The 23841-nt window shown below is 36.0% G+C and overlaps 1 protein-coding gene across 6 annotated transcripts in view; it reads right to left on the reverse strand.

Moving 5' to 3' along the window:
* Positions 1–23841, reverse strand: part of LOC123311204 (protein bric-a-brac 1-like) — a 337498-nt gene that overhangs the window by 243563 nt on the left and 70094 nt on the right. The gene's annotated exons all lie outside the window — the stretch shown is intronic.

Here is a 23841-nt window from a genome sequence, read left to right on the forward strand (position 1 = left end):
GGAAAGATGGGAAACGAAGCGACTACATTGATGTGAGCGCCATCTCGTGTTTCAAATGTGTTACTAAGACCCTAAGACTGGTTAAAATATCAATTTGAAGGCCATTTGCCATTTTGATCAAAGAGGTTTTGAATATTTTGATTCTCGTACCGTTTTTTTTATCTATCTCGTTCTAATTGCCGATTATTGTAATTTTTTGTCTAAATTCTTGGTGAAAACCTCAAAAAATCGTTGGAAAATTATTGCATTGTGAAGAACTGTGGATCAAATAAAATGGATTTTCAGAAATTGGGGTTTTTACTCCACTAAGGAAAATGGATGTGTAAGTATTAAAACTGGTAACATGTGACTCGGTCATTCAGTGATTTTTATTTTCAGTTCTCCGAAGTGGATACAATTTTCAGGGCGTAAAGACAATGACTTGAGCAAACACTATTGACCACACCATGTGCAGTAAACATTTTACTGCAAGTCAATTGAGAACTGTTTTATGAAACCTGCTGTGAGTTTTTTGTTCATTCATCAATCAATTTGTATATTGTTCCATAAAGAGACCATACATAAAGAAATTATAAAAAAGCATGGAGAAACTATACTGAAAGGCTAACATACAGGTCTTTTATACCTCTGTAAGGTTTTCTCTTTAAATTGTGTTTCTGGAACTTCTTCAAATAATATGTGGGTAACTGTAATGTGTGTGCTATGAGAGTATATTGACTATCGGTTCATATTAATTTCTGATATAAATTGTACAAATTCAAATAAATAGGAGGAAAAATATATAATAATATAATTACACTGATAATAATTGTCAACAGAACAAGATATTAAAAGAACGGGAGAGCACTCAAAGGTACTTTTATTTTGATGTTGGATTTTTGCTTTGATATTGAAGTCTGTTTTTTTCTTGTAATTTGGTTTGGTTTGCAATTACTTTCCTAGATTTAAACAACCAGTCTCACAAACAGGTTTTTTTTGTAATTTGGTTTGGTATATAATTACTTTCTTAGATTTAAACAACCAGTCTCACAAACAGGTAACCGTGTTTACCTTTGTGAGAATATGCTGGAAAGTATTTTCTATGTAAACTAAGTTTATCAATTCAAAACAATGTATTGCACACAAATAACAACTTTGACTTCAAGCAGATCACCTGTCCTAGTCGATGCTCTATTTGATGTCCATAATGTCGAATTCAATATCAATTTATTCCAAACAATGTTCAGATGAAAACTAACATTCTGATCACAAAACAAAACCATACTTTTGTTTTGTCGCTCAGGATGTTTGTTTTCTGGTCTCAACAAAGTCGATATTGAAATTCAATACAAGGAATAGAATCCGAATTTCGCGCCCCTCAATGAAAAAACAGAAGATTGTTATTAAACAGTTTTTCTGTATTGGCAGTTACAATGACTATATACCCCCCACAGTGGTGACATAGGCTGTCTCATTTTCTATTGATTGATCCGCCATGTTTTGTCGGCCGTCAAAATGACTGTTATTCGCATAGATTTTCTAACCTATATTATTATTTCTATGATTATTTGTCTACCTCATTGACAAAACATGGCGGATTTTTGACAGTTTTATGACCCGTTTTCGCCACTGTGGGGGTATATAGTAACTGTATTGACAGTACGCTTTCAGCGCCATCTCATTGTCAAATGTGGAAAACACTGACCAAAACGTGGCCGGTTTCAGTACTGGTGATATGAGGACGTTTCCTATATCTTTCTACTCCATAATCTTCGATAATTTCTAGAATAATTCTCGCGATCATTTCAAAAGCCACATAACACAGTATCGTCGCCGAGGGACAGTCGGGCGAGTGTCACCTGACATCGAGGAAAAGCTAGTAACATCATCAGAGATAATCGCAGACACGAGAGCCGGGCTCAACCTTTTCAACGTCGCAGGGGACGTGTAGAGATTTATGGTGGAATAGAGATATAAAGGCGGCGTGGGTCGCGTGGCCCGGCGGCACCAGACGACCATCAGACCGCGTGACACTGACCCGCTAACACGAGGAGGAAAGAAGAAGACTCGACCGAGTTCCGGCGGGCGTACACTAGGGGCAACGTTCGGTAACCCAATTCGGACATCATCATAGGCTGCAGGCGCGGAAGTCGGTAACCGATTTTTTGGGAGGTCGGCATCATCCCACTAGAGTCTAGGCGGTTTGCTGCATTTCCCCGTTTTCGTTTTCTTGCATCGGGAGTGACAATAGTCCGCAATAACAGCTAGAAGGTTTTGATAATTCTTAGCATCCACGATTCGCAACTTAATAAAATAAAGAAGAATAACAAGGTTTTTCTAATTGTGGAACAATACACTTGCCAGAAAGGGATCACGAACTTCACTTACTGGTCCAGAACCTTCTGTTTCTGCTATAGGAAGCTGCATCTATAAGAAAGAGATTCGGAAGAGGGAGGTTAACCACAGAGTGACACTCTTTACTCCATAAAGTCCTTACGGAACTTCAAAACTGCGAGATCCAAAGAGTAGGGGGAGTCTGGGAGACTTGCTCAGGTAGGAGACTTGAACCACCTCAAATATTTCAATTCAAATTTTGCGCTACCGGTATCGTAAATAGCTTACGACATGCTCGTAACAAGGCACAACCAGTGCAGGCTCCATTTTGGCCGCCATCAGAACAGATCGGGAGTGAGAGGGTTGAACGAGATTTTGTTGTAAGGAATAAATAAAAAATTGAATAATTGTTGTTTGTTACACTGTCTGAAAAGTTTAATAGGTGCGTGGTGTTATTTAGTTTCATTGCTTTCATTGATTAATGTTGTTTTACAAACGACGCGTCTTCTTAATAATAGTTGTAAAAGTTTCAAGAAAACAACTGACTAAAAGGGAGACATAATAAGTCGTCCAAGTTTCCCGCACTGAGCTAAGATAATAGTTTGCTTCAAAAAAATAATTGAATACTAGAAATGAATATAAAAAATAAACAAAGGTCCAAAAAAGTAAAAAACATCTCGGAAATAAGTGAGGGTAACTCTGAAATAGAAAATATGTATTTCATACGCTGATACATCAGATGATGAAAACCGTGACGTGGACAATCGTTGGTCATTTGAAATTGTTTTCTTTCAATGTTTTCCCTGATAAACAAACTCATAGTCAAGTCTCTCTCATCATCATCTGATGATCAAAACCTTTACAGAGACAATCGTTGGTCATTGGAAATTGTTTTCTTTTAATGTTTTTCCTGATAAACAAACTTATGGTCAAGTCTCTCTCACCCCTGTTCAATTCTCCCATGGGTTAGGGAGACATGAGCCAATTTTCGGTTCCTAAAAAAAGAATTGCTGTACTCAAAATGTTCATCTCACCATCAATACTATTATCTATCGTAACCTAACCTATTTGGGCGTGATATCTTCAAGCAAAAAAATGAGTCGCTACAATTTACACATACGACTTAAGTGGCTTCAGAGTGAAAAGGGGTTCAACTCTCCCGGACTCCCCATAACTGGATCAGTAGTATAAGTTACACCACCTGACTGGCTGTTTAACATTGGAGTACACTGTCACCTTAGGGAGCATTCTATGGAAATGGGTTTGTCAGAAACAGACGAGTGTAGATTTTGTGGGAAACTCCTATTCGCCTCGCCATAGCAAGTTAACAAAAAAAAAATCATTGGACAAGAAACTTGTAGGAATGAAGACATAACCTCCTTGAAACCTTTCCAGATAGTGAAGTTTATTCATGGACCTGGGAGGCGAGCTGTAGATGGCACAGTGGTGCGAACAGCTCTGATGCAGGGCACCTCAAGTTCTCGTAGACCTATAACCCGTTTCAACTATGCATGTGTCGCAGAGTAAGATGAGTGAATATTACATAAAGGGGTTGATCTAATCGATCAATAGAATTAACTAATAAAGAGAAACTAATGTATTGTACTCGTACTTCGAAAACTCGCTGTAATAAAAATAACTAGTAAGCTCGTAGATCCCTTTATTGGTAGATTCACCTTTCTGGGCTGATTAACCTCGGCCTGTTGTGAATTTAAACTTTAACTAGCTTGGTCTTGAGGAATTTTTTACCGACCATATTATATTTTTCGGGATTATCAGAAGGACAACTTTTGACACGCGTATCACCCAGAAAACAATGTGATACATATTCCGGAAGAGCAACTCTTCTAGTAATAAATATGGGAATTTCATTCATCTCGGCGCAACCGATCGGTCTTGACAAATTTTTAACTATACCCATCTTTTTAAAAATTTTTCGAAGGTCTGCTTTCGAGTAGTTTATCTCTCAATAAAAGTAACCGTAGATGGCAATGTGCTACATATTCTGAAATAGCAACTCTTCTAGTAATAAATCTGAGAATATCATCCATCTCAGCGCAACCGTTCGGTATTGACAAATTTTTAACTGAACCCATCTTTTTCAGTATTTTTCGAAGGTCAGTTTTCGAGTCGTTCATTTCTCAATAAAAGTAACCAAAGATGGAAATGCGATACATATTCTGAAAGAGCGTTCCTTCTCGTATTAAATCTCAAAATTTCATCCACCTCGGCGCAACCGTTCGGTCTTGACGAAGTTTTAACTGACCCCATCTTTTTGGGTATTTTTCGATGGTAGGTTTTCGACACCTCTCAGAAAAATCATCATAGATCTGAATGTGATACATATTCCGAAAGAGCCACTTTTCTAGTGATGAATTCGTAAATTTCATCGACCTCGATGCAACCGCTCGGTCTTGACGAAGCTTTTATATAAGTGTTATTATGACTTCATAAATCGAGATATCCAGGCACGTGCTTGACCAAAATCTGATATTCAAGGAAAACAGTGAATTGAATACAGTTTCATTCGAAGATAGGAACGCTCGGAAAATTCTGTAGATTTTGAAGAAACAAACAAATCTGGAATAGAAATTGAAGCAAATTTAAAGATTAAAGACAGCTATGATGATTTTTCAATTCTATATTCTTCACCGATAATATAATACTACTTAACAAAACAATGTTCGCGTTCTCGTTTTTATAATTGTTATTCTGTTGGTAAATCCCATCAGTTCAGGCACGAAAAACTCCGAGCAAGGATAAAAACATTCCAACGTCAATTTATCACATATATATAAACTTTGTATTGCTCACAGCCGCAATTTAAAGTCATTATTTATTCGGACGTAATATTTTAATGTCCGCAATAAGGGAATAATTCCTTTTATTATTTATATTCTAATTACATTTCTTTTTATACGCCGTAAAAATATAAAACATAAACATAAAATATATTTCAGAGATAGCGGTATCTTGTGATGAAATGAGTGGAATTGGTGGCGCGAGGTAGAGCGGGGAGGGCGGGAGGTAGGTAATAAAGCGTTAATCATACATTACGAACACGAGAATCAGATAGGGAATTTTCTATGGATCAGTGGCGTTCGCTGGAAATAATATGGAATCACTTGGCGTTCTGAAAGCATTGCTTTTTAGTCGGATCAATTATAAAACTTAGTGCTTCTCATTTAAATGAAACATGACTTTGTGGGTGATGCGCGCGCCGAAATTTGACCTTTGAAAGATTCCGAAAAAGTTGACGTTGCATAAAAAATTTGTCAATACCGAGAAGTTGCAGAATATGTATTACATTTAGAGATAAAGGAGTTGAAATCTGACCTTCGAAAAATCCTGAAAAAGATGGGTTCAATTAAAAATTCGTCAAGACCGGAGGGTTGCGCCGAGATGAATGAAATTCTCAGATTTATTACTAGAAGAGTTGCTCTTTCAGAATATGTATCACATTTTCATCTATGGTTACTTTTATTGAGAGATAAATGACTCGAAAGGTGACCTTCGAAAAATCCTGAAAAAGATGGGTTCAGTTAAAAATTCTTTAAGACCGAACGGTTGCGCCGAGATGGATGAAATTCTCAGATTTATAACTAGAAGAATTACTCTTTCAGAATATGTATCACATTTCCATCTACGATTCCTTTTATTGAGAGATAAAGGACTCGAAAACTGACCTTCGAAAAATCTTGAAAAAGGTGTATTTTCAAATGAGCCAATTTTCCTGTTAATTGTTAATTTATGTGAAATTTTTGTTCAAAGGTGAATTTCCTATTGCCTTGGAATCCCCTTTAATTATTCTGACTTCCATTGATGCAAGATGATTTTTGTTGAAGAATTTGACACTCTTGTAATGATCCTTGTTGATTCCTTTGAGAGATACCCATCCCCTATCACTGCATTTCATCTTTAGGTTAATTATTTTTTGACTTCTACAATTGATGTAAAGTCTTCCACCAGTAGCCAAAGAAGATAAGGACTATCAACTCTTCTCAAACAAGTGCATATTATGTTTCAATAACTTAACGTTCTTCCATGGCGAAAATCAATATGTATATTTAAAAACCGATCTCTTGTAATTTCCATACAAATAACTAGGCATCATTTCTATCAGTTTGTATGATTACTGAGACTGAGACGGAATTAAATACTTCCTATTCCCGCTAATGAATGTTTTTAACAGTTTTCTGTTTCGAAACTACCATTTTCTCTAGTATTTTGTGAAATTTCAATTGACAATCATCGATATCAATCTATATGTCTACGTTGAATGTGTTCAGCATGTTGATAATCATTTTCTATGTTCATTTCAGACTACGCATTGAGGAAAATGTTTTTATTGTGCAGGCCCCTCCTTTCATTTGGGGCAAGTTATCGTCCGATCACAAAAATCGACCAAAAATACGAGCTGCATAGATAAAAATTTGGTCACCAGGATTTCAGCAATATTTTGAGAAGATCGAGATACAAAATGAATCAATAATCACTCAACTGGCACGAGGTGCCAGGATAAATCCTGATAGATAATTTTCCATCGGTTCGTCTTCAGGTGAAAACCCGACGGTTGGTGTGAAAGCACCTCAGAGTTGAGGTGAAATCGTGATTTGGGTGAATATCGAAGTTTTTGCAAAATTCAATTTTTGTTGGATGTTTTTCTTCAACGTTTACTGCATTTTTCTTTTTTTTCAATAATGATTTGTGAAAATTAATTCTTTTGAAGAACGTGACTTGAAACAATTTTCACCTGAGTTGCTGATAGTTTTCCCGACATTTTTATAGAGAAAAAAGAACCTATGATTTTCTTATAGAAAATCACAGGTTCAGCTATTCTTGATGGATATATAAACATTATACGATAACGAAAAGAATTGAAACCTTGGTCTGTTCATCAAAAATAAAGTTACTCCTGGTTTAATGCTCTGAGTCTAAAATTCAGAGTATTAAACCACATATAACCAAGAAATAGTTTCGATCATAGATTGAGTCATTCAAAACATTAACGACTGATGCCTCTTTGTAGTCAACGCGTCAATTATGTAGGTACACAAGTTCGTAGATTACCGAACTACTGACGAAATAGAAACCCATCCTTCGGACTAGTTTCATTGAAAGGTATAATTTCTGTCAAAGGAATCGATCCGTCAATATATAATTCATGTTCATTATATTTATATCCAAGAAAAAATCAGCATTATTACTCTTTAATCATGAGACCACGTCAGTGCCTAAGAATGATAACTCTTTTTAAGTGAACGCGAACCTAGGATTATTGTTAGGAAAGATCAACTGTATGCTCTATTCATGTTAATGATGATGAAACGATCCGGCCCGGATAAAGACACACTATATGGGTCTTGAAACATATCCGAGAATATTAGACATAATGCAGCCATTTCTATTGTTCATTATTGGAATTTTATTTTTACCTCCTAAATATTGCGTTTTTCAACATAAAGGAAATCATATTCCCGAATACAAAGGAACAAATTCGTTGCTTAGATACGCATCTTTTCATCCATCGAATCGAAAATATAATATAACGTGCGTTCAAAAAAATTCGTCGTCAAGTAGGCTATGGAATTTAGTAGGTTGATTTTCTGTGACTGAACGTAATTCTTTCCTTACATCACACTCATCAGTCATCACAGCCAAATGTAAACATTGATGACATTAACCTATTTATCATAATTTTCTATGAAAAGGCAATTTCTCAGAAAAAATTACTTGCACATTCAATAATGATTTATTAGCATTTTTTCATTGAATTAGATTACAAGAATCCAAATAATCTGAGGCGATTGGAAAAATTAACCTGAGTTCATAAGTCAAAGACATGAATCTTGAACGAATCGAGTATTATGGTTTTTGTACTTACAATTATGTGAAAAGGTTGTACCTATAACAGTAGGTAATAGAAATAAATCACACTAAGAACCTCAGAATATGTTTATTTCTCAATGAATAAAATATTGAATTGACGCTGACAGTGAAAATCCATAACCAGAGGCAGTCTCTGCCATAACTGAAGAAACTGAATTATAGGATTTTCATTACAATGAGTTTCACGTTTAAGAGTTCTATATAATTAAAGTAGCTGTTGGAAATGTCCTCCTCTTTGCTCCAAACACTTCTCACATCTTCTTTTGAGAGATTCAAAGACATTATTCAATATAAAAGGATCATCGTTAATTAGATGAATTTTTTCAATGATCCTAGTCTTGAGTTCGTCCAGATTAGAAATAGGTGATTGGAAGATAGAATTCTTCAAATGAGGCCATAAGAAGAAATCACATGGTGTAAGATCACACGATCTTGGAGGAAATTCATTTTCAGTATTGAGGCTAATGAGTCGATCCTGAAAAATATTCCTTAGTGTAGCCAATGTTTCTACAGCTGTGTGTGCTCTGGCTCCATCTTGTTGAAAATAACTATATGACCATTCTTCGAAATTTAATTCAGCTATAAAAGGCATGATAATATCCTCTTTATAGCGTTCTGCTGTTAAAGTTCCGTCAAAAAAAATAGGTCCAACAATTCTTCTCTGACTGATAGCACACCAAACTCCAATTTTCTGAGAATGAAGTGGTGTCTCAATGTAAAAATTTTCCGGTTTTTGACTGCTCCACATTCTCATATTTTGGGAGTTGACATATCCAGAAAGATGAAACCAGGCTTCGTCGGAGAAGAAAACTTTATTCAGGTTATCGATGAATTCGTTTAGAAACCACTGACAGAAGGCCATTCTACGAGGGTAATCAACTTCTTCAATCTTCTGATAACATGTCAATCTATAAGGATACAAATTGATGTCTTCTTTCAAAATTGTGTGACATGTACCAACAGAGACTCCAGCTAGTTGAGATAAAACCCGAACAGAGGTTCGTGGAGCTTCTGTCATCACATTCTCAACATTTTCGATTAACTCGGGTGTTCTTTTCTTTGGTCGACCACTTCCTTTTTTTCTTTGAACGCTACCTGTTTCACGAAAAACGCTCACACATCGCGAAACAGTACTCTGGAAAGATTGGTAATCTACAGCAACGTTGGGATACTCGATCCTGAAGTCGCTGAGACATTTCTCAACAGAATATTTCCACTCGCCTTCTATTTTCTCCCCATTTCTGAAGTAGGATTCAATAATGAATGCTTTTTGTACGTCGGTAAAAACCATCTTTATTATTTGCTGGTAATTTTAATTTAACAACAATCCAAAACGCTAACTTGACAGCTAACCTGTAATAATAATAGAGCACAAGCTAAGAACTACGTTTAGATACGCAATATTGACGTTTGAAATTCCATAGCCTACTTGACGACGAATTTTTTTGAACGCACGTTAGATATGACTCCAATACTCATTGAACCATAGACAACATGGATATATCTTTCAACGGTTGATTTTATTTCTCCAGAGTAATTTGGGATGATGTGGATTGAACTAAATGAAAATTACCTCAATATTCATACACGATGAGTCTTTGATACGTACAAATATTTCAACAATAGTTTCTTGAGGTGAACACTTTTTTCCCTAACCATTTTTTCCGAATAGCCTTGGTTTAAAAGATACAGACTGTTGAAAAACCATTAAAAAAAAATTTATTTTCAGTTCTATCTGAAAAACGGTTTTATCGAATGAAATAAATTTCGGAAAATAGTTTTTCATTAATTTGATGAATCTTTTTCGAACATAAGATATCACATAACACCTACAAGAATAAAGAGTGTAAGTTGTGAAAAAAGAAATAGTTTTCGGAAAATAACATTTTAGAAATTCACCCTTTCCATGTGTCACTCAAAATGAAGGTTTTACAGATCATATAACTAATTATTTTTACAGAAATTGAGCAGAAAAATATACTGGTCATTAAAATCATCTGTTACATTCGAAAACAAAGATATATACGAAATCAAGGTCAAGCCGAAAATGTCCTTGGACTCTTCCACCCTATAATGGCTTCGAAACGAGCTTTCGAATGATTGCAACGTAACTGCACCTTCAAACCCTCAGGGTGTAACGAGCTCTTTTCAACACCTGCCATCACCCCTATTTCTGATGAGTTGAATATAAAGTCGGAAATGGCCAAAGTCAAAAACGGGCCAGGTATAATATTGAAGCATTGAGCTTCTTGTGGTCACAACAGACATAATAATAATCGTTCTGAAATCTCATAAATAACATTGTATCATAAGGAAGACCGTTGGAGGTATATTTACTTTTCCAATTTCTTGATGAAAAAATGATTGACTTTAAAAAAAAAATCATCCACATCAAGTAACAAACGAAGCTTCTCTATCAACAAACTACGAATTTTATACTTTGATTTAAATTGTCCCATGTCTAGCTATTATGACTAATTTTTTACTATGAAGAAAATGATCACATAATGACCAGCACGAGGACAAGCAATATTTTTATGAAATCACAAATAACATACATTGATTGTGAGTAATCAGATTTTTTCTAGAAAAAAAAACACAATATTCTAACGAAATGAACCAGTGCAATTTTTCTGATTTTATTTTTTCCTTTGGTAATCTATGATTTCATGATCGACATATTATAACCATCATAACCGAACTTATGTTCGGAATAGATTCCCAATTTTAGTGATTACTCGATATATTATCTAGTAGCAATTATCTACCAAATAACAATTCTGAAAAAAATTCGAACAGTCATATCGAATAATGGCTCGGGACGTCAGTGTTATTTTCTTGGAATCGTTTTAGTGCCCGGTTTAACCCATATGTATACGAGATGTGTATCATTATTTCGAATTCAATAAGAACTCAATTATTTATGCGGCATGCTATTTTCCCTGGACAGTTATTATAATGGATTTTGATTTAATATAATAGAACGTTGACGTCAACTGATTATATTGAATATAATGGTATAACCATCAATAAAATATTGTTATGAAATATAATATACAATAACACCCACTTCATTAATATTCAATGTCATGAAGCATACAGCACATGATGTGTTGCGATCTAATTATAGACTGAAATATACTTACATAGGATATTTCCTATCGATGCTTAAATTTTTCGAGCGAACAAAGGAATACAGGGCGAGTCTTGCGCTTTGATTTCAAGGAATCAACCAGAATTGTCGCAAAGTCGGCTGAATTTTTCATACACAAATACTACGCTATAAGTCTTCGTAGATCATCGAAGATTTTCACCTCATCTTTCTTGTTGAAATATTCGACAGAATCGTGCAAAATATACAGCTTGTCCCGAAATTAACGCAACCAAATTTGGTCACCAGCGTTACCTTGCGTGTATTGTTTTATATTTTATTTGTTTCTCATTTGTAAAAAGGTTAGATAAATTCCAAAAAAATCTCAATAATTTGTCGCAAATGTCCTAAAATATGGAAGCGTTGCCATGAACATGTCTGTTTATTTTTCTTTACATTTGTTTCCCAAAAGCGAAAATGAATGTACCAAAAGAAATTATTGAGGCAGCCAGCAGTGTAGCTTCAAGTTTATTACCTGCAAAATCAGCTTCAAGGAACGAGCGAGAATACGACGACTTCAAAAAGTGGCAAAACAAAAATAGTGTGATTGGGGTAACTGAAGATGTTTTGTTGGTCCACTTGAATTAACTATCAGCTAGTTTCAGCCCTAATATTTTATGGGCAAAATGGTCTATGCTGAAAAGCTGCTTGGAAATGATAGAAAATGCCCCTGTTCGCAGGTTTGTTTTCCTTAAAAAATTTATTGAAAAATATGAAGTTTAGTTGTCATTTGCAGATTTCAAATCGTCTGAAACGAAATAATGAGCGTTATACGCCAAAAAAGGACAAGGTATTAAGTAAAGAAGAGGCTGAACAATTTCTTTTACATGCTCCTGATGAACAGTGGTTGCTGGCGAAAATTGTAACAATATTTGGGATTTTTGGAAGTTGTCGATGTGACGAAATTCTCTCCTTAAACATGAATGATGTAGAAGATATGGGAAAATACGTTATTGTGACATTGCGGCAAACAAAAAATTTAACAACAAGAAGATTCACCATAACCGATGATGGCTGCAGCTTCAAGCCCTGCATGTTATACAGAAAATATGTAAATCTTCGGCCTCCTGGAACAGAAAGCCTAAGATTTTTTTTGACATACGGACATGGAAAGTGCATTTCCTTTAATGCTGGCCAGCACACTATTGGTGGTGTCCCAAAGCAAATAGCGAAATATTTATGTTTAAAAGACCCAGAGTTATACACCGGCCACTCTTTTCGCAGAACTGGAGCCACTATGGTTGCGGATTCGGGTGGAGATATTTTAGCACTAAAGCGTGCAGGAGGATGGAAGAGCACCGAAATTGCGATGAGTTATGTCGATGATTCGGTCACCAAAAAATCGAAATGTCTAGCAAATTATTTGGTAGTAAGGAGAGTACAAATGTTCTGCAGTCCTCGAGTTCAGCAGTTTCTGAGTCAACAGATGGTTCATCATTATCAGTATCAACTTTTTCATCATCAAAAATCTGTGTTACTGGAAATAACAATTGTGCCATGATTTTCAACATATATGACGATAAAAAAAAATTTTCTAATGTAAATAATACTACTAACTTGTAAAAATTTTGCAAGTTAACTGTCAGTTTTACAAGTTAGTGACTTGATAAAATGAACTTTCTTGATTAATATTGTGATTTTGGAAACTGACTTTCACAAATGAGAAACAAATAAAATATTTTGACATTGAAAGTTTGCTTGGTTCTATAGTAGGCTAAGAATTTTTCAATATATCCTCGTATATAAGAAGAAAACATTCAATTTGATCAATGAGCCACGTTTCGAAACTCTATTGTTGCTTTATCAATCTCTAAAATACACAAAAAACGAACAAAAAAATCTTCCTGTAAAGGTGGATCTCCTTTTTTTAGGTATATTCGAGTAGTGATCGGAACGTCACGTTTGTTATTAATTATACCAGCCAGGCCAGTGGTGCACTAGAAAGGCTTGTTTTTACTGCTTTTTCACAACGATCTGCGTTCTCGCATTTGTTGTTTTCATCTTTGATGCACCAATTTTGAATAAATACGGATGAATATATTGAAATTGTTCAAAAAAGGATCAAATATGTTTCAGCCCTGGTTTCATCCGAGCTCAATACACGAGTTCACTGTTATTAGGATTAAAAACAAAAATTGAATCAGGCAGATTCAATTCAATCATGTCAACATCTCGCCGGCCTCATAATGAACGCACAACCGTAGAGAGCCATCGCAATTTATTAGCAATATCAATGCATATAATTATTCGACAAAACTCCTCAATTAAATCGGAATTATCCGACTTGTTATAATAAATAAAAACAAAATAATGACGTGAATAATTGCACATCACGGCGACCTACAATCCAACAACGCGTTCTACGCCGTTGAAAAAAATAATATTCCTAATTATATTGGTTTGATATAGGAATAGTTGGTTACTCTTTACGTGTGTTACAACTAATAACATGTGTTTGATTGATCATTGTGGCCCATGGAAATCGGATGGGGTTATTATGCGGACGATTGCAATATGGCCGGTTTAGTGGGTACTTTCGTTCTCTAATTTGAAGGCGCTACACAATAAATTTAGGGTCGTTTTGTGCCAGACGGCTCTGTTGGGAGTTCGGAATCGTGAGATTGATCTTTCGGTAAACCTCGACGGTCAGTCTTCAACACAGCGGAGTTACTAATTTTGGTTTAGGAACTTTGGGAAGAAAATAAATGTATGCCTTTTTCTTATGGAATAAATGAAACATTGTGTCCATCTTCAAAATGGACATACGATGCAACATTGTACTGTTAAATGACCTTTTTTTTATGTGTTTTTATTTTTCTGGATCACTGTGAAGAAGATAGATTAGCAACACAGAGTACAGAAATGTGGCTTCTCCTACGAGGTAAACATACTATTTTTCCGCAAATCGTTCAAAATTAGGCAGATATTGATTTATTTTGAGCAAATCTTGAATTATTTTATCCATTCGTAATGAAATTGGTTGCGTTACTATGGAAACGTATTAATTTTGAATTGTCACACTTGACGCATATAAGTTTAACCCTTAATAACCTGAGTTATGATCACTATTCTAATTCAATAAATATTCTTTATAGAGTGTACAAGACAAAAACAACTCAATTTCTGTTTGAAAATTGTATGGTTTTTGTTAGAGAAAAATGGTGTTACATATATGTAACGCTAATAGCTACAGTTACTGAAAAATAAAATAGATTTGCCAGTGAAATTTGCGTTACATATGTGTAACACTAGGTTATTATGGGTTAATAATTGCTGGTGTTTTCGAAAGCCAAACAATGTGAAATGATAAGTGATGATGAAATTTCCATTTCTGGAACTCCTCCAGAGTTGATTGAGGTAGTGAATACTGTTTCATTAAAATTATTGCCGAGGAAATTGAGAGAAAAGTACGAATATGCATATAAACGTTTTGTGGACTATCGTAAGAGTTAAAATACGAGTTCTTTCTCGGACAATGTTATGATGGCATACTTCCTAGACCTTTGTTTAAACAATGTGAGAAAATCTCTTCATAAACTTTTTAGGGTTTTCACTCCCCATCTCTGAAACAAAATCAATTAAAAATGAAATCAACGATTTGCTCCTGCGTAAATTCTTGCACTAATTTGTCAGGAGCAAATTAACTAGAAAAAATTGTTGCCTGACAATGAACTCAAAATAAATAACGTTGAAATTATAATTCTGTAACGTTTCGGAGTCTACATCAGACTCCTTCATCAGACGAAAAATCTATTTTTTAGAAAATCTTCTGAGTTGTGGCTTTTGTTTGACATTAATTGTCAACACACAGAAACAGAGACTGCAAAGAAACGTTGATTCATTTAATTTTGAAATTACCGGATGACAGTTCCTTCTTTAGTAAATTGATCCAAATATGATCTATTCCTACCGAACAATTTGCCAAATTATTATCTTGATCTAATAGAATACACGTAGACTCTTTAATTTTTCGTTTAAAATGGTCTGGTTCCGTCATTAAAATTTTAGTGTTGTCCCAATCCATCATGTGGTCCCCCGTATTAGAACAAATGTGATCTGCGATTTGTGATCGATTAATTTCTCTATTTTTAATATTATTTTTATGTTCGCGTTTTCTTATTTCTAGAGGTCTGGACGTTTCACCTGTATATGTTTTACCACAAATACAGGGTATGTTGTAAATACAATTTTTTGATTTTTGTTTTTCGTTCAAAGGTTTAGTTTTTGTTAATATAGATCTTAAATCGTTTTGCGTTTTGAAAACAGTTCGTATGTTGAACTTCGAACCGATTCTTCTTATTTTTTCTGAAAGGCCATTAACATAAGGAATTACACACAACAAATTTGGTTGTTCTTGACGGTTTGTTGGTTGTTCCTGATCATTATTACCGTCAAAAACAACCAAATTTGTTGAATGTAATTCCTTATGTTGATGGCCTTTCAGAAAAAATAAGAAGAATCGGTTCGAAGTTCAACATACGAACTGTTTTCAAAACGCAAAACGATTTAAGATCTATATTAACAAAAACTAAACCTTTGAACGAAAAACAAAAATCAAAAAATTGAATTTACAACATACCCTGTATTTGTGGTAAAACATATACAGGTGAAACGTCCAGACCTCTAGAAATAAGAAAACGCGAACATAAAAATAATATTAAAAATAGAGAAATTAATCGATCACAAATCGCAGATCACATTTGTTCTAATACGGGGGACCACATGATGGATTGGGACAACACTAAAATTTTAATGACGGAACCAGACCATTTTAAACGAAAAATTAAAGAGTCTACGTGTATTCTATTAGATCAAGATAATAATTTGGCAAATCGTTCGGTAGGAATAGATCATATTTGGATCAATTTACTAAAGAAGGAACGGTCATCCGGTAATTTCAAAATTAAATGAATCAACGTTTCTTTGCAGTCTCTGTTTCTGTGTGTTGACAATTAATGTCAAACAAAAACCACAACTCAGAAGATTTTCTAAAAAATAGATTTTTCGTCTGATGAAGGAGTCTGATATAGACTCCGAAACGTTAAAGAATTATAATTTCAACGTTATTTATTTTGAGTTCATTGTCAGGCAACAATTTTTTCTAGTTAATTTGCTCCTGACAAATTAGTGCAAGAATTTACGCAGGAGCAAATCGTTGATTTCATTTTTAATTGATTTTGTTTCAGAGATTGGGATTAAAAACCTTAAAAAGTTCATGAAGAGATGCAGAATCCTCCCAGAATAAATTTCAATCGATTCCTAGACCTTTGTTACACAATGTGAGAAAATCATTCAATGCTGAAGTCAACCCTTGCAATTAAACAGAATGTAGATATATCTACGTATTCAAAACTTCGTTCCTTATTGAAACGGCAAACTCAAGATTATAGAGCAAAGAAATCTAAGATTTTAACGAAGGAAGAAATCGAAAAATTCATCAAGGAAGCTCAAAATGAAAAATATTTAATGATTTAAGTAATTTACAAGGCTTTAATTTCTTCTCAGATCACACATTTATTCATTTTTTTTTTGGTTGCTTTATTATTTGGTTTTCTGGGGCCTGTGGAATGAATGATTTAGTCAAAATTTAATGCTCTACAACATCAATATCAAGTTTTTTTTCGAGTTTTCCAGACCTACTGCAAAAAAACCTTCACGTCATGATGATAAATAGGCGATATTACCAACAGAGGTAGAAATTCTGTGGATGATGATATCAAGAATCTGGCAACACAGGAAAATAATTCCAAATACAGTTGACAATTAAGTCAAGCAATCGCTCAGAAAAGTTATGAACAAGATAATGTTGACGTCAGGCTTTAATGTAAAGATACGGGTTACCATTAACGTCGATGGATGGAATGCCTAATCGATAAATTAAAAATTGAGTTTGTTCACTTCCATCGCATTCATTCATTTATTAAGATACAGTCCCATCATCGACATAAAATTTGTAATTATAATAAACATATCATCCTCAACACAAAAAATAAAAACAAAATACCGATCCAAACCGCCTCGGGCATTAAAATATGCATCGTGTTTATATAACACGGAACGAATCTCGGAATAAATGCATAAATAAAGAAGGGGGTGAATGAAGACGCTCGTCGTTGGAAATAGAACAAAGAATGTAATGAAAGGGAAATTCCAGTGAAACGTGGGAGCGCCAGCGGTTGGGGGGTGTGTGTGGTGGGATCTCCTGAAAGGAATATCTACGGCTAAATTGCCAGATGTCGCGGGTCTGGGCAATACGGAATATATTTCACTCGGCCTGGCTCGCTCCTCACACGAGAGCTTATTATTTTTAAGAATGGCGCTAAGGACGATGCGACGTTTTCAACATTTAATTCATGTACAGGCTGAGTCTTTGAATCGTACAAATATTTTAACAGTATATTATTGAGGTCGAAAGAAACACTTTTTTCCTATACCATTTTTTCCTAATCGGCTCGGTTCAAAAGATACAGGCTGTTGAAAAACCATAAAAAAATGTTATTTTCAGTAGTATCTCACAAACGGATTTATCGAATGAAATGAATTTCGGATTATAGTTTTTCATGAATTTAATGAATCTTTTTCGAACACAAGATATCGCCTACGTCATCCAGTTTTCTCATTATGACTATTACGTACCATAAAAATAGCAAAAATTCAAAGAATCCAACTAAGTTGGACGCTATCTAAGGAATATTTGAACGTTTTATAAAATACACTACGCAAAAAAATTAACACACATTGTGGAAATCTCAAATTTATTCTACAACTGAAGGTGTTCTCAATGATAATTATTTTTATCAGAATTATGCATGCATTTGTTATCAACTTTCAACGGTTTTCTTCAATACAGATGTTTTTTCCCAGCAGGAATAAAAAAAGATGATATTATCAAATTTTGAATGTATTGGCTCCATTCTAAAATCAATTGTTCTCGATCAATTCTAGTGATCAATAGTTTTTCTTTCGTTTGATTTTCTACACTCGATCGCTATGCAACGCGAAACACGCAATTTGACCCAAGAGGAATGTGCCCAAGCGGTAGTTTTGCGAGAAGAACGGTGGACATACACAAGAATTGCAGAAAGGTTTGGAGTTTCCCATACAAGTGTGTCCAGAATGTTGCAGCGATTCAGGGAGACAGGTATGAATGTCCGAAGACCAGGACAGGGTAGACCACTGGTAACAACTGCCATTCAAGAACGTTACTTGAGAGTTTCTTCGTTGAGACAACGGTTTGCAACCGCTCGCCTCCTTCAAATTCAGCTTGAGCAAACTCATGAGGTGCAAATTAGCACTCAGACAATAAGAAATCGCCTCAGAGAATATGATTTAAGGCCTCGTGTCGCGGCAAGAGGCCCAGCTCTTACCCCAGCCCATCGAAGGGCGCGTTTGGATTTTGCGAGAGAGCATATCCATTGGGAAGAGGCCGATTGGGAAAGAGTTCTCTTCACAGATGAGTCTAGATTCTGCCTCTACCATTGTGATCGACGTTCCCTTGTATACAGATGTCCACATGAAAGATATGCTCAGTGCAATTTCCTGAATACTACTGCTTTCGGGGGAGGATCGATTATGGTATGGAGTGGAATATCTTTGACTGCTCGCACAGACCTAGTGGTCGTTGATAATGGAGCTACGAATGCTGATAAGTATATAAGGAGCATTCTTGAAGAGCATGTAGTGCCATTTGCCCCATACATTGGTGAAAATTTCATTTTTATGGACGATAATGCCAGACCCCATCGTGCGCGCATCGTTCAGGAGTACCTTGAAGAGGTTGAAGTCTCTCGAATGGAATGGCCAGCAAGAAGTCGAGATCTCAATCCGATTGAGCAGGTTTGGGACAACCTCAAAATAAGGCTGAGAAGTTCAGAAAATCATCCAGCTACTCTTAATGACTCAGGAATCCAACTCGGAGAAATCTGGGAAGGATTAGATCAGAACATTTTAAGATCACTCATTTTGAGTATGAACCGTCGTTGCCGAGCTGTAATTAACGCAATGGGTGGAAATACCAAGTATTAAATCACTTATCAGCATTTCAGTATTTTGAAAATTGTTCATTTCTCTTCTTCCACATAAGATTCGGTGAAATCCTGAATTTTTCTTCCATTTAATGTGTCTTCTTTCGTTCAAAACCTTCCCGAGAGAACATAAAAAATAAGTTATAAAGTCAATGTAGAGTTAACTTTCATTAAAATTGAGATTTTCAGAATGTGCGTTAATTTTTTTGCGCAGTGTAGAAGTATTCCTCAGATTTTCTCGCATAATGCGCCTGAATACAACTCAATTTGAGAGATCCACAGATGTGTAGTGTCACAGATTTAGCTAGTTATTCCGAGGATAATTTTTTTCCAGGGTCCAGGAGTGGCACAACTTAAAATGGCTATATTTTTTTATCAGGGTCGAATCGGAAAAAATGGTACATATATACTCTTGAAAGTAGAAGATTCACCCTGTATTCTAAACGGGCATTAAATTACCAGGACGCATTTTCCCATATATACCCTCCAGAAAAATTGATGAGGCAAGTATCTGAATAAGTGAACGCTCACATCAAATGTTTTAGTCAACTGATTGGATATCGTCATCCAGCTAAGGGCAAACTAGGAATCGTGAATTATTTAGTAGCCAATTCAGGGAAATCTTTACGTTCTACGTTTTTTCCTGGTCAAATTACGGCCAGGCTTCATTACATGTAATGACGATTGATTTTCGAATAATAACAGATTTTATTTGAGAATATATCATTAAGTAGGACAAGTTCTATTTCGGATCATATAAAAATATATACATATATATATTGCGATGAGAGTTCAGAAGTTGTAATGGTATGATGCACTCTCTTCCTTGTAATATCGTCACAAAATATACAGAAATTCATTCGTAATTCGATCTATAATTTCTTCATCAATGATTCAAGTTCTGAAATGAGCACTGATGGGGGAACAGTTTACACAAATTTCTCCATCAATTATTTAGAGGTTTGCCATGTTTATCGAAGTTTTATGAAAATGAGTGGTTTTTATTATATTATATCGATTTTTGATTTTCAGGATCTCCCGCATGAATATCATTCAAAATTTCAAACTGTGCCATCAATAACAAGTGTTTCATGAAACATAAACCGGATGAAATGTACGATTTCAAAAACTTATCTATGGTTTTATGTTTCATGGATCCCAGATTGAACGTTTCAGATTCATTGATATTCAGAGAAACTGGCCCAACAGTAAAATGATAATATCATTTCAGCGATTGAATTGCAGTTTGTGACAACAAATTTTAGATAGACATAACTTTGAGCTCTTTTCGAAAAATAACTTATGACTTATGATTGCCTTTGAAGTTACAGATCTGAAACTTGATCTTTCTAGAGGCACTTTTTTACGTAGAATCTACTTAAGAAAGATTTTTTTTCCAATTCAAAAATAACAAATTCAATAAAAGTTTGCATTTGAAAAACGAGATTTCGCCTAATGATTCGAAATGAAAGAATATTTCAAGCTCGTCAATAGATTCTACGTATAAAAGTGCCTAAGAAGGTTCAAGTTTCAGATCTGTAACTTTTCGAAATCGTCAAAATCTAATTTTTTCTAATAACTCAAAAACGAAGAATCGTAGGAGGCTACGGTTTTCACCATTCCTTGTTTCTCTGATGAAGAGCTCGAAGATGTGTCCTCGGTTTTGCTCTAGTTATTCACGTTTCCGAGATTACCTCACTGGGCATCGAATTTGGGACACCCTGTACACCATAGGAAAGATTCTTCATTATTAGAATCTTCAATAACAGAATTGGACCATACTTTTCTGTTGCAGATTGCATGGAGTATCACTCTGAGAAATATGGACAGAGATAATTTGCACAGCCCGTAGGTGCCTAAAATGGTACTGTGGCTATACACAGCGGTAGGACAAAAACCGAAGAGGTCACCACACGCAACCGGCTGCAGAAACTGCAAAGGCTAGCCTGTGTTGGTTTTGCAGGAGCTATGCACACAGCTCTTACAGAAGGGCTTGAGACCAAACTTGATCTGCCTCCCCTACACCTACATGTGAGGAAATGTAGCCTGCTAGAAGCAATAAGAACTCAATGGGAATCTCCTACAAGGACACTTGGTTGGACACATGAGGATATTGAATTTACTAGACTCAAACCTCTTGGTAAAACCATCGGATGTTATGCCAATCATCTTCGATTTCAAAACGCCCATAGCTGACCGTCCTAGTGCAATAAGTTTCGTTATTCGTGGTTTACTGATGGATCAGAATCAGAAACAGGCTCTGGCATTGGCGTATATGGACCTAAACTGAGGACCTCTACTCTATTTTACAGACCTAGACACTGGCTGTTCACGTCTTAGAACATAGGTACATGGAATGGGCATTCAGTGCTACGAATGAATTGTTTGTAGTACACACATTCGATGTTTCTCTGTCTAGCGCGACACTAAGGCAGTGGCGTTTTATTGAAAAATTCACATGCGTCCTATCTATTCGCACTGAAAATTGATGCGCCAATGATGTCCGAATCAACTGTCTCAATTGTGATTGGCGACACTAAGCAACTATCTCACTCCAGTCTCATTTTCCATTCCATGTATCTATGTTCTAAGATTCACGTATGCGATGAGGAGTGTCTTGAAATGAACCTCAAATGGACGCATATCTATAACACCATGGACAGCCTGTCCACGCTGAGGTCCCTGGAACCACACTACCTGGGATCTCTGCTGACATGAGTGTGCCGTCATACCATAAATCAACTGGCCAGAGACAACAAAGTGACTCTACTATGGGTACCAGAGCATTGTGGTATTGAAGGAAATGAAAAAGCCCATGAACTTGCAAAAAGAGCATCAAGGTTAACACTTGCTGGACCTGAGCCTTTCTGTGGGCTTGAAAAAGACCAATGTAAGGCAGCGGTACAACAATGGGAGTTGAACAACAGAATAACCCACTGGTGAAACACTCCTGGACATACTCAGTCAAAGAAATTGGTGATGATTTCACCGACCTACACCAGAAAGCTGCTGGAGCTGCCAAGAGCTGATCTTCGGGTGATGGTGGGACTTCTGACAGGGCACTGTCGATACAAATATCACTTGTACCGTATGGAGAAGTCAGCAGATGAGATTTGTAGGCTCTGTGGCTCAGAAGCAGAAACAGCTGAACACATGGTATGCAAGTGTCCAGAGCTGGCTAGCCTAAGAATCATTCATATGGGGAAACCGGTTCAGGATACTTAAGAGGTAAAGGCCCAAGGCCCCTAAGGATGTTGTTGGTTTTATCAACACCATTGACGACCTCCTTGGATTTCTTTTGAATGTCAGCAATACATTTTTAGTATCAAACAATATAGCATATGTATGAGTTTTAGCAAAGGTTAGTGTAACGGGGTACCATACAATTTGGAGTACGATACAAGAGCTTAGGGAAAAACCTCAGTAAAAAAACCCTGTCTCCCCGTGAGTAGTGTTGTGATGACAAATTTGTTCACAGAATAAGCTTTTAATACTGAAGGGCTCCCTTTCTATTGGCATAAAAATTTCTTCATCCTCTTTCCATTTCGAAATAATATCTGAAACAAAGAAACAGAGCAGAAAACGAGAAAAAAAGTTAATAATAAAGCTTTCATCAAAACTTATTCGAAGACTTGATGATGACTGAAGAAAAAGGAAATAATCATAGGTACATAACTTGCCCTTCAATTGCACTGGGAGGAATATCATCTCTACGTCAAAAATCATCTGCTGATCTTGGTGGAGGATCACCCTCGTCGTTAGAAATGCCTTCAGTACTCAAATTAATAATAGTCAAATCTTGCTTTTGACTGGGAGGGTCTTTCGACCAGGTTCAGTCTTCCAAGTGATGATTCTTCTGTTCTTCAGTTGTTCGAGGAACGCTACAGAACCCTTATTTTGGGGAATCATCTCCCATAGATGAACCAGTGGTTATTCAGTAGAAAATTCAAAAAAAACGGGGAAGAAATTCAAAAAACTTCTGACACTTCATTGACAATTTGTCAATGAATGAGTAGGGCAGAGAACGAAAGATCCACATGGTCGCAGTTCCAGAAAGGCTAATCGAGCCACAACGACCCAGGTTCAAATAGGAAATGGTAATAATGCACACCCCAGTACGAATGACATGATGAATTCATTTCGGAATACAGAAAAAGGCTAGAAATTTCTGGATCCACGACTTCAACGACGACTGTCAAAGTTCCCTACGCAACCGACCCTGTATCTCCCGTCGTTCCTGAGACACCAATGACGCAACCCGCATTTCGTCCACCCTGTGTATGCAACGCGATGATTACAGAGAGGCGAACCGCAGAAACAACAAGGGCGTAAAACAAAATTGAAATGCCCGATTCACTTTCAAGCACATCGGGCCACTCGAGAGGCAAAACTTAATGCTCAGCACGAACTATGTCCCACTTTCGAACAGGCCGCCCGGCCCCCGAACCCGGCCGCTCTTCAGAT

This window comes from Coccinella septempunctata, chromosome 1, assembly GCF_907165205.1.
Source record: "Coccinella septempunctata chromosome 1, icCocSept1.1, whole genome shotgun sequence".
Taxonomy (NCBI): Eukaryota; Metazoa; Arthropoda; class Insecta; order Coleoptera; family Coccinellidae; genus Coccinella; species Coccinella septempunctata.